General features: G+C 34.0%; 1 long non-coding RNA gene across 1 annotated transcript in view; it reads right to left on the minus strand.

Moving 5' to 3' along the window:
• The window catches only part of LOC145576574 (uncharacterized), a 32,989-nt gene extending 17,056 nt beyond the window's left edge, over positions 1 to 15,933 (minus strand). Inside the window, exons 1-2 of the long non-coding RNA XR_014098462.1 lie at positions 15,776 to 15,933; positions 15,656 to 15,688 (exon numbers count right to left, since the gene is read on the minus strand). This is a non-coding gene — a long non-coding RNA (uncharacterized LOC145576574). The remainder of the gene's footprint in view (positions 1 to 15,655; positions 15,689 to 15,775) is intronic.
• Positions 15,934 to 17,437: the final 1,504 nt, after the last annotated feature.

Below are 17,437 nucleotides of genomic sequence, written 5' to 3' on the forward strand. Positions count from 1 at the left end.
ATTCCGTACTAAGCCTCTATTTGGTTCATGTAACTAAAATGTTATTTTATCTGAATTATCTGTGAACTTATATTATATTGTTTTAGTTTTGAACTTATATTATTTTGTATCAACTTCGTTGTATTTAATTTGTCCGTCTGAAGTATTTATGTCTAACTTATTTGTCTAAACTTATTTTGTGTAACTTATTTCTGAAAAAAATATTATTTTGTCCGAAAACTTATTATGTCTAACTTATTTTTCTAAACTTATATTTCTTAAATAAGATAAAATAAGTTCAAACAAACCTGTGGGCTTTTGATCTTCTGCGTTTTATCTTGTGATTTTGCTCGTTTATCCTAGTACAGTTATACACATCTCTTTAATAATTGGGGCTCATAGTAATAACTAGTCAGCCAAGTCATTCTTCTAAATAATTGTCTCTCTTTAAGTATGACTTGTATGTCTATATATTACAAGTACAGCATATTTACAGTTTAGAAAAATCAAAACTGCTTTGAAGGTTTAATTATAATACTGAACATTGTATTTGAGTAGTGTAATGGGTTTTTTTTAGGGAAATTTCATATTAATGGAAGCAGTGGGGCTTTTGTAATTTATCAATTAATTTGCCCCAGTGATTTATTGCATATTAATACTCTTATTGTTTGTCATGTTTTAGTCCATTTGTTTATCTTGATTTGCATTGTTTTTTTGATGGTGGCTCTTAAAATACTAGAAGAATGATTATACTCTGATATGGGTTCTCCCCTAATATTATTAGTTTAAGACTAATTACACTTGCCTCTTTTTAATATCTCATTTCTTTTTCATTGTTACTAGATTAACGTAAAGTGGGTCATAAATTTGTTTGAATACAAGTTTGATACTCCTTGCTTATTACACTTGATAAAGTTGTCCTTGGTAATAGAAATACACTAGTTTTAAGTATTCTGATCATGTCATCAACCTATACGACTTAATACTTAATTGCTACTGTAAAAATTAACCCTCTTAATTCTTACCCTAAGGTATGGATAGTGGAACTAACGAGTGGTGGATGTTTGCCAAATGGAGTGCTAAATATGAACGGGGAATAGACAAATATGTACAAAAGGCTTTTGCTTCTAAGTCTCAAGGAAATCAAATTTGTTGTCCTTGTGAAAGTTGTCATTATCGTTTTTGGCGCCATGAAGGTGTTGTGAGAGATCACTTTATTTGTAATGGTTTTGTTCCACGAACAGATAAGTTATCAAAGTTAGGGATCAACATTGAAAGGGAACAAACTATTTTGGATAATGATGAAGGGTCAACCCCAAATGATTTTAATGATGACATAGTAAGGTTGTTGCATGATGCACGTGATGCTTTTAGAAAGGGGCCAAATGACGAGGCAAAAAAGTTTTTAAGTTAGTTGAAGAGGGCTGGTTGTAAAAATCATTCAAAACTTTCCTTCATGATCCGTCTTTTTATTTTAAAGTGTGATCATAAGCTAACTAATGTTGCTTTCGGAGATATATTGGAGCTTATAACGGAGCTTCTTTTAATGAAGCAAAAGGTGTTCTGAAAGTGTTGGGGTTGGATTACACTAAGATAGATGCATGCCCAAATGAATGCATGATATATTGGGAAGAGCATGAAAATGCAACAAGCTGCCATGTTTGTGGGACGCCAAGATGGAAATCAAATAACACAGAGAATGACATACAAAATGAAAATGGAAAGACCTATAGGATTCCTCAAAAGATTCTTAGGTACTTTCCAATAAAGAAAAGGCTTCAACAACTATTTTTGTGTCAAGAGACGGCGAAATACATGACTTGGCATGCTGATGGGCGTGAAAATGATCATCTTTTACATCATCCAGTTGATGGTCAAGCTTGGAAGGAATTTGATTCTTTATACCCAAAGTTTGCTGATGACCCACGCAATGTGAGGCTTGGGTTAGTCACAGATGGATTTAGCCCGTTCAATTCAATGAGCATTGTCCATAGTACATGGCCATTTATGTTGATTAATTATAACTTGCCTCCTTGGATGATTATGAAGCCTGAGTTTTTGATGCTAGCCTTACTAATTCTCGGTCCATCTTCCCCTAGCAATGACATTGACATATATTTGCAGCCAGCCACTTACTTGAAGGATTTATGGGAGTTTAGGTTGGAAACTTATGATGCTTCGATTAATCAAAGGTTTGACGTGCATGTAGCATTGATGACTACCGTGAGTGATTTTCCAGGTTATGCAATGTTATCTGGGTAGAGCACAAAAAGATACTTGGCATGCCTTGAATGTCATTATGAAACAGATTCATTATGGTTGCCTTGTAGTGTTAAGACTGTGTATAGGGCAAATCGTAAATTTTTAGATCCATCTCACCCTTGGTGTCATGATAAAGGGAATTTTGACGGAAAACTTAAGGAAAGATGTCAACCTATTCCATTAAAAGGAATTGATATTGAGAATATGTTGCGTGATTTTCCAAATGTATTTGGAAAGAAGCAAAAGAAACCAAGGCGTGATGTGGATGATCTGAATCTGTGGAGAAAGATACCCATATTTTTTGAGTTACCATATTGGAAGCATTACTTTAATCGCCATAATCTTGATGTAATGCATATTGAGAAAAATGTCTTTGATAATGTCATTGGGACGTTGTTAGACATTTCTCTGAAGACCAAGGATAATGTGAGTGCTCGTCGAGATTTGGTATAACTTAATCTGATGCCAGAGCTTCAACTAATAGAATTGGAAGATAGTAGTGAAGAATTTTCAAGATCTCGCTTTCAGATGTCATTGGAGCAAAAGCGTAAGTTCTGCCAGGTTATAAAAAATGCTAAGCTTCCTCAAGGTTATGCTTCCAACCTTATTCGTTGTGTGCAAGTTGGAAAGGAAAATAGCAGGCTACAAAAGCCATGATGCTCATTTTATGATGAATTATCTTCTTCCAATTGCTGTGAAGACAACATTACCCAAAGATGTTGCTAGTCCTTTGATAAGACTTTGTGCTTTTTTCAAAGGTTTATGGAGTAAAAACTATTGATCCTCGAGATCTTGGAAAATTGCAATCTGAGATAGTTGAAACTCTATGCCTACTTTAGGTGATTTTTCCACCTGCTTTTTTTTATATATAATGGAACATTTACCCATACACTTGGTAGACCAAATTAAGTTGGGTGGACCCATGAGTTCAACGTGTATGTATGAAATTGAGAGGAATCTTCATGAAATAAAACAAGATGTTCGAAACAAGGCTCACCAAGAAGGCTGAATGGCAGAAGGATACCAAGCTAAAGAATGTGTTGCTTTCATAGCTAGATTTTTGAAACGATCAAGCAAAGCCACACCTGAAGTTAATGAGTGTGGTACCTCAAAATCATTTTTCCCTAAGGTAGGATGTCCTATCAAAGGAAAAGGAAGGACCTCAAAGAAACAAAATCGTGGACACATAATTGATCGCGTTACAAGGGCACAAGCGCATCGTTATGTCTTGTTCAATTGTCATTGTGAGGAAGTTGAGAAATATATAAGGTAAGATTTGTAACCAAAATGTAGGTTTATTATTATTTTTTTTTTAAATGTCTTTATTCTAACTCTAGTGCCTTCGTAAGATAAATATTTTATTTTTCCAGTGAGCACAAGATTTGTGTAAGTGCTAAAAGGAAAAGAAAATGGAATAGTTCTCAAGACCATAGCAAGGATTTCATGGATTGGTTTAGGGAGAAAGTTGATTTGATTCTTAAAGAAGGCCATGATAATATCTCGGACCATATTTCGTGGTTATCAAAAGGTCCCTCTCACGTTGCCAAAAAGTATACATAGTACTCAGTTGACGGTTATAGATTTCATACCATGAAGCGAGATGCAAACTGCGTATCTCAAAATAGTGGCATCACTCTAACAGCCATTACACATAGCTTTGCAAGCTCCAAAGATCAAAATCCTGTTCTGGGAAATGTTAATTATTATGGTTCAATAACTGAAATCATTGAGATATCCTATCATGGTCATTTCAGTGTTGTCTTATTTAGATGTCAATGGTTTCACTCAGAAAAGGATGATGATGAGCTTATTACGGTTAATATGAATAAGACCGTTTCTAAATAAGAACCTTTTATCTTAGCATTTCAAGCACATCAAGTGTTTTATGTAGAAGATTTGAATAGAGAAGGTTGGCATTATGCTATTCAAATCCCTCCTAGAGAATTTTCAGATGGTATTAACATACATTATTTTAATACTTCACTAAATGTTATAAATGATCTTATTTTACATTGCAATTTATTTCAGTTTATTATATTTACATACATAATTAACATACTTTCATTTTTTCTAGATGAAACGGAGTAGACCCAAAGTTCCTGCTTCCTAAAGTTAGCTTACAGAATGTGAGTTGCAACGGCTTTAAAAACTAAAATTCAATGCAGATAGAATGGAAGCCCGAGGATCAACATCTGTAGCTAATAAGATACTTGAAGAAAAAACAAAAGCCTTAATTTGTCCAAGTGTAGGGCAGAATAGTATACTAGAAAATGAAGATGATGACTCTATGTCGGAATGTGATGGTGAAAATGAGGTTGCAACTGATAACATTATGATAACATTATGGAAGCTGACAATGTCACTTCCGGAAAAAGAAAAGCTAATATGCAGGTGTTCACTTCTATTTTGTCATTTATACAGCTTGTTTATTTTTATTGTTTTTCACGGTTTACATGTAATTAGTAATGCTTTAATTGCCTTTTGTTTTATAGGTTTCAAAGTAACAAGTGAAGAAATCATCACTTCGCCCTAAAACTATGGTTGATGTTGTGGAAGTGAATAGCCGTAAGAAGCATACAGTTGATGAAGTTCAGAACATTCACTCAATTGAGGTTGCTAGAGTTTAAGATCAATGCATCCAAAAGAAGCAGCAAGTTATCTCAGAAAAGAAGGGAACAAAACGAGCATTCTGCTCTCCTGGTTCCATGTCAGCGTACCTCGATTTCGGAAAAAGCAAAAAGAAAATAATGAAGCGTTTGTATCAAGTAATCAGTCTTTGAATAATTCTCTTACAAGAAAAGCAAGGAATAATGGCACTGCATTTAATGAGAATAACAATGATGACGCGGATGCACTAAGTGAGAATGATGAAGCGGATGCACTAAATGAGAATGATGATGATGTTGGTAATGAATATGAGGGTGATCAAGAATTACAAGATGAAGTTCTATTTCAGTTTAGAAGCGAAGGAATGCAAGGTATTTGCAATCATTTTACGTAGTATTATTTATTTCAGCTTTTGTTAACATGTCAAAGTCTAGTGAATTGTTTTTCTCTTATTATATCTAGATTTGTTTACTAAATGGGCTTAAATTTATTTCAAGATTTATGGTGCAAATTGATTCAGTTGCAGCTTATTGCTTCATTAGTTTAGTTAGAGTTTGATTTGGAGCAATATTATTGATTAGAAGATATTGCCGAGATGTGAAAAATTATGAAATATTGGAGTACATTGTGAGTTGGATTCTGCCACTAGCTTCCCTAGTGTTAAAGAATTGATTAACTGACCATATCATGAGTCAGTATTCGGAATCGAGTTGGTGAAAATTTGTTTTACTTTGTTGTTTCTGATCTGTTTGACTTCTATTTATTGGGGTTTGAAAAGCACTTGAAACTTGTTAGAGCACTCTGGTAAATTTAGGCTTGTAAGTAATTACATTGGTAAATAGAACTTTCTGGTAAGTTATGTTGGTTTAGGGAGATGGGAACTTCTTGTTTTGTATAGAAGAGCTGTTTACATCAATTGGAAAAGGTGCTTCTGTTTTTTAACTCATATGTCTTTAGAATTCTGTTAGGAAGTGAGAAAAACATTAAGTATAAAGACTTTAGAGGTCATGTGTGTTGGACTTTAATCCTACATTTTAGATTAAGCAATCGACATTCGTTGTTAGTAGAATAGTAGCTTTTGCTTTTTAACTCATTGTCGTTGTAAGAGCTAGTAGAGCTCAATCGGTAGAATAGTAGCTTCATATCTGTGAGGGATCTGTATAATCCTCAAAGCTTAATTAATGCTTTGACAGTTTGATTGCTTTCTTAATGTAACCTGTAAATTGTTTTAATTAATGTATGATTAAGCTTAAAAAAATTTAGATAACACAACAGAAAAAGATCGAGCTTTGTTAATTTTGACCATCATGAGTGATAATTAAGAAATATACTTGTTAGTTTTGAGATGAATCTAAGAAGGTTCTTTCTGTAAAACATACATCTTAATCTGCATCTTGTTTGGGAAATTGATGTTCAAACTCAACTAAAATTCAATGCAGAATTCTTTGCAAAAATAAAAATAACATTGATGTAACAATCTTTCCCATGTCTTCTGTAACCACAAAGATCACTGAAGTTAACCACAAAAGCACAAAGTTTTTTTAGAGTTTTCGACAAACAGATAGACCTTATATGTATTAGCCACACTGTTTATCACTCTTACATGTATACATTCTTGCTTATATCTGCTTCTATGCTGTAAGCTATTGCCTTAGGATCTATAGTCAGACTATTATTCATTTATTCATATGCAGAAAAAGTTTTAAATCCAGAAAATTTACCATTGTTTTTCGGTGAGACCGTGGACAGAAAATGTGTGCATAGAAACAAAACCTGAAAAATCTCCTAAAAGCAAAAGGCATCGAGGTCCAACAATGCTACCCAAGGTTCATGCAAAAACAAGAGACGAGCGTGAAGTTATTGTTTTAAACTCACTGGGCCAACTAGTTGGACCTACACGGGAAACTGTTCAAGAGTTCAAGCAATTTTTGGGTACTGTGGCTACGGATTCTAAACTTGCACCACTAAATTATATTAAGTTTCCATGTCTACCCACACTTGACAAAATGTGGGAGTATGTCCAAGTATGTAGTAACATAATTCTTTAGCTTCAATTTGTAGGATTTCATTTTAAAAAAATGCTTCATATTTTGTTACTAGACCATAATTAATTATATATTCATGATTTATTTAGGAAAAGTATATGGTTCCCGAAGCTGGAAGAGAATGGGTGATGCAGGCTATCAATGGAAGCTGGAAAGCTCATAAATGCTTGACTAAGAAGAACTACTACTTCTATGCATATCCCACTGATGCTTTAAGATGGTTTCATAAGCCCGACACAATTTCAAAACCTCAATTTAGAGAGCTTTTGCAATATTGGCATTCTAAAAGAGGCCGAGGTATTATGTATATGGTTTTGAGTTGTTTTGTGCAATATTGACATAGTTTCATGACCTAAATAGCCTCTTCTAGTTTACAGTTTTTATGATTTACTTACGTGGTTCAAATTTTTAAATCTTGATTGTGTTATCACATAGGAAATTAGTAAGATCAACAAAGGCAATCGCCTAATTTTAGATGACATGCACACTATGGGCCGTAACTCTTATGCAATTTTACGCCATGAGTTGGTAAAATAATTCATCTCATTTCTAGACAATTTTATTATCTTTATAATCTTTATTTTACAATCATTACATGTACTACATGAGGCTTTCACCCTTGTCCTTTAATTATTTGTAATCACTTCAATTTTATGTATAATGTTTCACAGGAACAACAAGAACAAGATCCTGATAAGCAAGAACCTTCTCAAGCAAGGGTCTATAAGGAGTAAGAAAGAGAACAGTGGGAAGGACATACCTTACCAACCATGAAAAAATAGCAAGAATATTGTGAGTTAACATGTTAGATGAGAAAAATGAAATTATAACAAGTCCAACTTAAATAAATTCATCAGTGCACAAAACCAAAATTATTCTCAAGAACTATTCTTTAATAAAATTGGTTCAACTTGATGCAATAAAATGATAAGGGCTATTCTCCCTATTAATTTAATTAACTTAAATTACTCATGAGATTTGACAAAAATAAAGGGGAGTTGGAATTATGAACACAAAAATTCAAATAAAGATTCCAACTTTAACTTGTAAATTCTTGAAAAATTATATCTTCCATTATGAAGATAAATGAAATTTCTATCACAAGATTGAAACTTTATGATTCCAATCAACTTAATAAATGATTAAATCAAAAAGTTCAACAAAAATTCATGGAATTTAGTAACTCAAAGTTCCAACCACTTAAAACAATTAAAGATTGGATCTTTAGTACTTAGAAGCATTAAATAATAAATTTTTCACACTTAATGCAATGGATTTGCAATTATGTGAAAATTTAACCAATCTTTCAAGCACTAATTACTACAAAGTAATCCTGCTTAAAGAGTCAAAAAATGCAGAAATATTAAGAAAAGAACCAAATACATAATCACCATAAATATGCCATTAAGATTCAAGGTTAAAAGATTTAAAAAATTTCGTCAAAACGAAAAACCCTCGAAAAAAGGCATTTTTAGTCGGATTTTGGCTTTTTCACGGTTCTGAAAGGGTTAAAAAGTTTCCAGAACGTTGTTTTCACCCAAAATTCACTATTTTTGGCCGAAAATCTGGGTTCGGCGCCAAAAATCAGACTAAAACGGGATTAAAAATAATAAAACCGAGCTACTAATCTAATTAGTAACATAAACCAGAAAAATAAAATCATAAAAACACCTTGAAAATTTTTAGTTATAAAAATAAATGAGCAAGGCTCCAATACCGCTGTTGGGTTTCGATGAGTCCAACTCACTGCGGAAAATAAAACCCGAGCCCAAGGAAAAACTCACAATTAATATAACCAAAATGCATAAATAACAAGATTAGAGAAAAGACTAAATTACCGTTGTAGCGTGCTTCGCTCGACCAAATAGAGCTCTTACTTGAGAAAGCTTAAGCCTCGCAAGCGCAACGGCCTCCAACGATATCCACCCACAACACAATCGCAACGGGTCTCTTGCTTGGAGGTTAGTCAAGTCAAACTAAAACACTACTCGAGTAATTAATGAGCTTATAGGGTCTCTTACTCAAGTGAGTTTTCCCAATTCCCAAGTGGGATATTTATAAGGAAACTCAAGTGAGAAATCCACTCTCCCACCAATATGGAGAGTTGGTAAAATCAATTTTCTCCTTTTATTTTTAAATCAAAAACAAAAGAAAATAGTCAACAACTAATTAATCAACAAGTGCCATTCTAAGAGGCGGGGTTAGGTAAGGACCACAAGGGAAGGGGGGGGACCAACACTTGATCCCCAAGCTTTCCAAAAACCAGCTCCCCTATGCGACTTGCGCCAATGGGCTGCTGCCACGTGGTAGGCCAAGCCTTGGCACCCAAGCAGCCAAGCTCGCGCTTGGTGTGCGCGGCTGGCCTGCTGCTATGCGTGGTTGTGCGGCTGGCGAAAGCACCATGCGCGCAACGTTGCTAACTAGCTAGCACTGCTAGCCCATTAATGCGGCTGCCCCTGCATATGCTAGCAATGGTGCGCTAGCATGCCGCAGCACCTAGCCAGCCATCCTAGGCTCGGCTTGGTGCGCATGCTAGCCACCTTGCTGTACCAAATGCCCCTGGCACTCGGTTTTCTCGGGGCATTCCGATGCTAGGGGTATTTCGGTGAATTGTTGTTTAATTAATGATTTTACCGTCTCATCTTTTATTTATTCGACTCGACTTGTGACACTCGGTTTCGACGTTCCTAGCTCGATTTCCGACGTCTAAATATTTATTACTCGAGCGACTCATTAATTCCTTCCGAATTAATTCGTCGTGTTGGATCGTTAGTTGCTTGGGTGTGACCCGAAGGGTTCAATCAAGATTAAGCTGTAATATTAATATGCATTAATATTAGGGGCCGTTTGGTTGGGGGTAATCAGGAAAGGGAATGGGAATCAATTGGCCTGACTCCCTTTGTTGATGTTTGTTTAGCACTTTTATTCATTCCTTTTACCCTCCTCATTACCTCAAATCCTTCCAACTCCATTCCCCACCCCCCTAGACTTTCCCTTTCCCTACCCAGCTTCACACGCCGTTTTCTTGGTTGGTTGGTGGCATGGACACCACCACATCACCACCTTCACACCTACCAACACCACCAGAAAACCAGCCTAGACCACCGCCGCCCCTCCCCCGACCACCGCCGAGCCTCTCCCGACCACCGCTACACCTTCCCGACCACCGCTGCACCTCTATCGCCTTCCCTCCCCTCGTAACTCTTCACCCAGCCCCTCGAAAAACCCTAAAAACTCCCCTCCCTCCCCGTAAAACCACCAGACGAGCCTCCCACCACCCTTGAAACCCTAGGCGCTAGGGTTTCGAGGGTGGTAGGAGGGTAGTCTTGCGGTTTTACGGGGAGGGAGGAGAGTTTTTAGGGTTTTTTCTTCCTTAAGGTAGGTTTTTCGAGGGAGGATGTGCTGTGGTGGGGCCAGCGAGGGGTGGGGGAAGGATGGCGAACGGCGGCGAAGGGCGGTGGAGGGGGCAAAGGGCGGCGATCGGTTTCTTGGCTGGAAAATATAAAAAATTGAAATATGTGGTGGTTGTTGTGGTGGTGGTGTGGTGGGAATGTGGGATTGATTCCCTTTGTTTTTAAAACAAACAACAAAGCAAAAATGAGGTATTTTCATTCCATTCTCTTTGTTCATTCCATTCCAATTACCCCGTGCGAACCAAACGGCCCCTTACTGATCGGAAGCGGCCTCCACGTAGGCATTCCGATCACTTGAACTTACTGAATAAATAGCTTTTCAATAGCTCTGAACCCTCTATCAGAATAACCTGTTCGAAGGACACCATTCCTTTCACCCAAGGGTACAACTCCAAAACCATCCCTACCGAACCCCCCCCCCCCACTTGGATATCCACCCCTACCTAATCCCCACCCAAGACCCACATAATCTCCACATCTCAAATACACAATCCTCGTAATTAATACGGATTACTATAAAAAAAAAACATTCTTAATATTACACATGTTTTTGTTTTTAATATAAGTGTTGTACAAAGTATTAAAATTAATATTTTTTATTTCACATAATTATTTTATAAAATAATATAAAAATATATAATTTTGTTTTTAAAGATATATAGATGTGGGTCCGTCATATATATATATATAATTGATATCGTATGAGAACCAAGGTGAATAATAGGAACTAGAAATTCATCTGGACCGTTGATCGCGTTCAATCTAACGACTCACATTCCACCCGCCTCATTAAGGGCATTTTTGTAATTTAGTCGTTGAATGACCTTCGTCCTAACTCATGCGCCGTTTCATTTTTTTTTCTCTCTTCTTCCGCATTTTCTCTCTCTTCAATTTGTTTTCTCTCTTCGCCTGAAAATTCTCTATTTTGATTTCTCCAATCTCGTCGCACTTATCAATTTCGCAAATTCTCATCTCTGATTATTGTTGCTTAGGCAAATTAATGGGCAGGTAAGTTGATTTATTTTCATTTTGTTGTTGCTTTGATTCAATTCGATTTTGGAACAAGTTTTTGCGAATTTGATTGCGAAAATTAGGGTTTTCCCAATTATTTGTTTGAGTATTCGTGATTATCGTTCATATTTTACGGATTTTGCAATCAATGTTTGTAAATTTGCAATTTAGATTGTTGAAATTATGGTTCAGTTTTGATAATTTTTGTTCGATTGATTTTTTTTGTTCGCTTATTTAATCAGATTTATGATTCCATATTATTTTGGTAGTAATTTTATGTTCTATTGTTATTTAGTTGTAATAATTATAATTTGTTTGATATAGTTGATACATTGTAATTGCTAAATTTGCAGCATTCTGGTTGATTTTCTTTTCTGAATTAATTTGATATTGGTGCTTGATTGTGGCTTTCAGATCTAGATTTGTATGCAAATTGATCTCACAATTGGCTAGGGCTTTGAAATGAGGTGTTCAATCATTCTATAAGCCGTGAATCCAAGGAAACTAAGGTACAATTGGCTTCTGATGGAAGTAATTTGAAAGCTACTATTGCTCATTACAAATGTTAGGTCCTTACTTAGAGGAAGGTAAGCTAACATCCTTCACTTCATCGCGTGGCCTAAACATGAAGGGTGTTTTTTTAGTGGCTAATGATCTTGAAAGTTTAGGCCACTATTGATAATGTCAGACATTTTGCATTATCACATTGTTAGAAGGAGTTGATATTTTCATTATTACATTAGATGATTGCTCCATCATATCATGATCTTGAATAGGTGGGCTAGCAATTAACTAAGAGGATCCTAAACAAGCAAAGTCTTTGTAAAAAAAATTTAAATAAGATAAATGATATCATAATGGTACAGGTTTAGTTATATACTTTGTTGTCGATATCCAATTTATATAAAATTAATTCATGGTTATAGATCAATGAGTTTAATTGATTGTACCTTAAATGGAATTCAACTATGATGATCAAATGGTTTTCTTTCTTTATTGAATTAGTGACATCTCTACATTATACTATACAGATTTTATTTTATTTATTTTTGAGATTTTTTTATTTACTTTTGAGTCATTTTTCCTTACTTCAAATGCTTAATTTTATATTATCCTACTAGCTCAATAGGTAGAGCATTGTGCCAATGCACAAAAGATGTGGGTTCGAATCCCATTTAGGTTCTTCTAATACTTCGAAACACTTCGAACCATTTGATTATTGTAAATACACTTTTGAGATTTTTATATTTACTTTTGAGTTTTTCTAATTTACTTTTGAGTAAATATTATTTACTTTAAGGTTAATACTGGAGAGGAACCAATAACATTCTGTTTTATGGCATTGACAACATTTGAGGCGTCAGATTCCAGCATTATGTTTGTGAAACCAAAACGTCCGGCAATGTGGATCCCATAGCGCACAGCAAGTGCTTCTGCCATCTCAGAGTTGGTAGCCCACACATAAGAAGGTTGCCATTAAAGTCTCGCAACACCAAACTAAGTCCCACTAGGTTGCCATCTGCAAACTAAGCATCAATGTTCACTTTTGTGACCCCTACAGGCATGACCACTTGCTCGAGACTAGGATTGCTGAGGTTGCAAGTTTACAATTGCCGAGGTTGCAGTTATATGTTTTATTAGATTTCTTCTTTTTTTGTTTACTTTTGATATAGTTTTATTTACTTTTAATTTGAAAACCCCTACTTCGAACTCAATATATTTATGTCAAAAAAAAAAAAAAAAATTGACTCATCTTGTAAGGATATGAAAGTCAATGATTCGGAGTTTTTGTGCTATAACAAAGTTTATTTACTCATTATCATTTCAAGATAATTTATTATTCATATAATTTAAAGCTAATTTGATTTACTTCAATGATATTTTGATTTACTTTTAGCATTATTTAATTTATTCACTTTTGAGTAATTATGATTTACTTTTGGCATATATTAATTTACTTTTTTTAGTTTTTCTACTTACTTTTTAGAGATTTTGATTTACTTTTGAGGTATATTGAATAACTTTAGAATGTTTTGTAATTACCTTTTAAGATAACCTATGTAGGAATCGAACCTACACCTCTATGCATCCGCATAGTGCTCTAGAGCTAATAGGTTTACTTTATAGCTTGTTTTATTAACTTTATATTATTTTTTATTCACTTTTAGAGACATCTGATTTATTTATCCCCACCCATATTTCATTCTGCTTCACTTTATCTTCACAATTACCAGCATTAGAATTAGGATGAATCAAACATCTTTCATCAAATGAAGAGTTAGGATTACTAAGAGCAACACAATTTAAGTCGAGTTTACCATTTGTCCAACCATCATCATAACTCAGGCTTATTAACATCAGTGTTAGTAGTAACAGTCTGTGTAAATTAAAGACACTATCTTATCAGCTAGCTTTATTGGGTAATAAGGGCACAAACAGATGTATTTTGATAAAGTAGAGCTTTGATTAGATGTAAATAAGTAATGTTGATAATGTAGGAAATTAAGAAACACAAGACTACCATAGGATAAAAGAAGCTCATTTCTCACTTTCAATTATTTCATTATACATAGAATTTTTTTTTATTTTCGTTTTAATTTGCTTTTGGTATTATTTTATCTACTTTTAATTTTAAAACCTTTACTATAAGCTCCATATATAATATTTTCTTATAACTTCCTTTTTTTACCAAAACATCAGCAATATTATAAAGGCAAAGAAGCACAGTCAGCAATTACAACACTAAGTACCTCTCCAGGCACTTCCTCCATCCACACTTTCATGATCAAAGGACAGCTTAATCTAGCTAGTTTATGTACAACAATATTGCCTTTTCTCTTCACATGAGAAAAAACCATAGAAGAACACAAAGAAGAAAAACACATAATGTCTTTAACGATCTGACCGAAGACAGTAGGTTCAAAAATGCGCTGCTACAAGTGCTTGATCAATTTGATGATATCATATTCTAACACGACGTTCCCGAAACTAGCATCAAATGCCATCTAAAGTGATTGTCTGACCAGTGCTACTCTGAAGGGGCAGTGGGATATTTTTTATTTCCTTTACTTCCAGATTCGAAAGTCAATAAAGTTTCCATAGACATTAATCATAAAATCCAATTAATTTTTTGTATATCTTTGAGATAAATTGATTTATATTTAGTTATTTATATTTACTTTTGAGACATTTTAAATAACTTTATAGTGTTTTATATTTACTTTTATAGATAACCTATGTAGGAATCAAACCTACACTTCTATGAACCCGTATAATGCTCTACCACTTGAGCTAATAGGTTTACTTTAAAGTCCTTTTTATTCACTTTAGATTATTTTTTATTTACTTTAGAGTGAGACCAATATCCCAGCTCTACCATGTTTCATTAAACATAACAGAGCTTCGATATGAGCACACACCCTATGCCAAAGACACAAACAACAAAAAGTCCTCATTGTTGGCATTAGTTTACTTTAAGAGAGGTTTAGTTTACTTTTAAAGAGATTTAGTTTACTTTTATGAGATTTATACATAATAATTAAATTGAAATTTTCTAATGAAATGGACATCAGATTGAACATCAAGTGTGTTTAAGACTTCTAATCACCATCAACAAACAACATATATATGATCCCTCAAAAGAAAATTATACAATGATGAGCCTAATTACCATCAAGATACATGGCTAAAATTAACATATAAAAAGGGAACAAAGCAAGACTAGCTACATTAAAATAAAAAAAAAAATAAAAAAAAAAATGGTTCTTTTATTGTTTTTATTATTGTGACATCAGAAGAGAGACAAGTCCTATTTCATCAGTAAGGACTATTAGTGTTTTTTATTTTCTTTTTAGTGTTTTTCATTTACTTCAATTTTTGAAGCTATAAAATTTCACAACTATTCCAGTACAAAATCCCAAAAATAAATGACATGAATAACTTGGTACATGCATCTGACAAGCTAGTTAACAAACTATAAGCCAAATTATGCTAAGTTTACTTTGAAAGCAAGGCATTTATAATTGATAAGGACAAAGTATAGCTAAACAAACTATAATCCAAAACAAGCTAACTTGCACAATCCAGCGGCTAGCTGGCCTGCACTACTCAAAATTCCAAAGACTCTGCTATATCAGAGCTTTAAGATATAGTTTTTTAGGAATTTTAGCGACAAAATCAATCACTATAACCATTCATAAAATCAAAATTGTAAATAAAAGCTCGAGTTTCACTACAATGAACCCTAAATTGACATAATAATTAACGATGATTCATAGGTAGCTTCAAAATTCACCATAAAAACAGTTTATAATCATTAAGCTAAACTGAAAAACGCACCAATTAAATTGTTGACGAATTTGCAAATATATGCTGCAAATTAAAAGGATATATAATCTAATTAGGCGAATTAAGTATTAAACCCTAAACATCGATTTACACGAAATTGACAATGCTTACCTCTATCGTCGAGAAATTTTGCAACGGATTCAGCACAATATTGAAGAAGTATGTGAATTGTAGCAACTTTTTCTGATATTGGAGCTATTGATTGAATTGAGGAAGCTTGAATAATGTTTGAGGAGAGAGAAAATGGCGGAGGAGAGAGAATTTGCGGTTAGAAGTCTTAGGACTCTGTGAAACTCATTCAATTCGTCTTATTAATCTGGGCCGTTAGATCACATGTTTTTTGTGTTAGATCTGACGGTCTAGATTAGTTCCTATCCCCTTTTTGTGGGGATAGGGCAAGTACGAAGTGTGGCGGGAATAGGGCGGGGATAACTTAAAATCCACCCCTGCCCCATCACCCATGTTGGGTATGATTTTTATCCCCATCCCCGCCCCACCACCCGCCAAATCGAGACTCATCCCCGCCCCATTGGGGTGGAGATGAAGCGGGCCCACTGATATCCCTAGTTGTAGTGTTTTTTTGAGGCGGTTTCGAAGGATCTTCGAACTGTTTTATTGGAGGACTTGCGGGGAGTGTCGACGATGTGGATGGTACCTCCGGAAACTTGATTCGTAGTTGGTTTGCTGGAATAAAGAGCTCATGCTCTACTTAGTTTCTTTTGTTTTTTATTGCTTTTTTCGGTTTCTGTTTTTTCTTTGGTTAGTAGTTTTTTCTTCGTAGTTTGTAGCTTCTTTTTTCTTTTCGGGCTTGCCCCTCGTGTTCACAAAAAAAAAAAACATTTAAACCTATATAAAAACACATGTCATCTACAATAGGTAGTATAAGAAGATATAAACATACCATGAGAAAAATATTATAAATAAAGATTTAGGATTTAGTTTAGATAAATATATTTATAATAGATTATCATGATGATGAATAATCTTAGATCATTAATAGTAAACATATCAAATAAACATAACAAAATCATGTGATAAAGCTAATTAAGTTTGATAGCAATGAGTAGGCATAATCATGAAATAAAAACAATAATAATAGCATAAATTGTTATACAAAACCAAATACAAAGTAAACAATTAGAAGCCACAAAACTTATACAAGGTAAAACTAAGATTATTCTTGAAGTCAACCTAAATCAATGGAATAATTAATCCAACCAAATGCAATTATAATACTTTGTAACATAGTTTATCACATGGATTAACAATCATTATTTTCTCAAAATCACACCTTTTTGATACTCACTCGACATCAAAGGGAACTAAAGAAGTGATGAAGGAAAAACTCTCAGCTTTATGATAGTATAAAAGTATTTTAGTCTTCATATTAAATCCTATTACACATATCTAACAATCATGCTCCAGTGCTTAATTCAAGGAGGATTAGATTAATTTCTTAGGTATATCATAGAAATCTGCGGCTAACAAATCTCACGTAATATATACAGTTGAACGCCTAATTATGATAGTAAATTATAGACAATTAAAAGCAATATGTATATAATTTGATCATCATGACCAACAATTTAAAAATTCCAAAAAAAAGGCCAGGTCACGTTTACAATTATAATTAACATTATTGAATATTTAGTTCAAAATAAATATACTATGATTATCTTCATACTGTAACGGAGATTGATAACGAAACCAACAAACTAATTTCATTCCCAAAAAATAAATATTCAAATGAGACAAATTAGGCGAAATAAATCG

The sequence above is a fragment of the Chenopodium album genome, chromosome 13, assembly GCF_948465745.1.
Source record: "Chenopodium album chromosome 13, dcCheAlbu1.1, whole genome shotgun sequence".
NCBI lineage: Eukaryota > Viridiplantae > Streptophyta > Magnoliopsida > Caryophyllales > Amaranthaceae > Chenopodium > Chenopodium album.